This window comes from Egretta garzetta, unplaced genomic scaffold, assembly GCF_000687185.1.
Source record: "Egretta garzetta isolate BGI_Z169 unplaced genomic scaffold, ASM68718v1 scaffold134, whole genome shotgun sequence".
Lineage (NCBI taxonomy): Eukaryota > Metazoa > Chordata > Aves > Pelecaniformes > Ardeidae > Egretta > Egretta garzetta.
In genome coordinates, this window is record NW_009259422.1 from 228073 (window position 1) to 229871 (window position 1799).

Genomic DNA, 1799 nt, shown 5'->3' on the forward strand with positions numbered 1-1799 from the left:
GCATAGCCTGGAGCAGCCGCTCGGCTCCTCGGGTGCTCTGGATGCCGGGGGCACTGGCTCTGGTTTGCAGCTGCATAACATCTGCTTGAAACTTGGGGGATCTCCTGCCTGCAGGTTGGGGAAGGGCAGGAGCCAAAGCGCCCGGCCCAGAGCGGGGTTGGCCTCTGCGTGGGCTCTGCAGCCGCCCGAGGGCAGGACGCCATCGCGTCTTCGTGCGCCAAGGGAGCTGCTGAAAGAGCGCAGGCGTGGGTGCCCTCGGCAGCTCCTCTGGGCATCGTTCCCGTGCTCGGGGCACGAGGAGCGAGGGGGGGGTTTAGGAGGAGCCCTTCGGGCTCACCTGCTGGGAAGGGAGCCTGAAGGGCTCCTCCTAAACTCCCCCTTGCATCCACCTTGCTGCATAATGGTGCTTTTCCTAATTGCCAGGAAGGCTCCCGGCGAGAGCAGGTCCCGCTGGCTTGGCAGCCCCGTGCCCCGCACTTGCTGTCCTGGGGGTATTTAAGCCTGTGACTCCCCTGGTGACGTTCTTGGTGGTTTTTTGTTTCTTTCTGGGGTTTTTCCATTTCTTTGCCAGGGTGTATTAAAGAGAGTGGCTGTAGGAAGGGCGTGCGGGTAAAGTTGCTCCTGGCAAAGGCAGTTCTGGGGCTGTGCCCCAGCAGCTCTGCTGCGAGGACTGCAGCCCGCTGCTAGCAGGACCTTGGTCCCGGTGTCCGGCCAAGTGCCCGGTGCTGCTGCTCGTCGCGGTGCTGCCTGGCTCCTCCTCGCCTCGGCCCTGCGCAGGAGCGGGGGGCTTGGGCTTCCCGGGGCTCAGCTCCCTCCGGGCTGGCTTCTCCCTCCTCCTTCAGCCGGTTTTCGGCGGGGGGCAGCCCCTTCCACCTCCACGTGCTCTCCTGCTGAGCATCGCCCCCGAACCCGGAGCACTGCAGAGCTGATGGACTCATTTCCAGCAGCCGTCAAAAACGGAGATGCGTTCCTCTTTCCTGCAGGGAGATTATAGTCTTTGGAGATTATATTTTTGTTCTAGTAGAGACCAGATTTAACCAAACGCCCGTTTTCACCACGTTGGCAAGAGCATCTTGCGATGCTAGCGTCCTGCGAAACGCGAATGGCTGAATTTCTTCTTTACTTAAGCATAAATACACAATGTACGAAACAAAGCAGCTAAAAATGATGAATTGCGGCTAATGCTGCTGCGTGATGGAGATAAGACCGTAATTATTTGTTTGGGCAGCTTAAATCAACACCAAAAGCCTGATGGAAAACAAAGTGATAATTTAAATCTCTTTGTGTGGGTCTCGTGGGCTGTGTGACCAAGCGTGAACTTGTACCGTAGGCTCGTACGGTTCCTGCGCTCGTGCGTGGTTAAAGCCGGTCACGTTGGTGTCGCGCTCCCCGAGCAAGCCTGGGCCCGGCTTTGGGGGGAGCCATGCTTTTCACTTCCTTCTGGCAGGGTTGAGCGCCCCTGTGCTGCCTCAATCTTGGCAATTTGCTATTACTCTTGTTATTATTATTATTATTTGTGCTGCAGGTAGGACTGCAGCCCCCTGCCTGCTCCGGAGGGGTGCCTGGGTCTCCCGCCCAAGCCCAGCCCGCCCTGGCTTGTTGGAAGAGAAGCTGAGTGGGTTGAGCTGGAGCTGTCTCAGCCCTGGATGCACCTGAACCCGAGGCAGAGGCTGTAAATTTTTACGTTTGTTATGTTTGTTTTGCTTCGGTTTAATTACCTGATCGATGAAAGCCTATCGAGCTCTGACCTCTCTTGCAGCCACCGTAAATCAGCCCCCGCCGCCGGGGGAGCGGGGCTT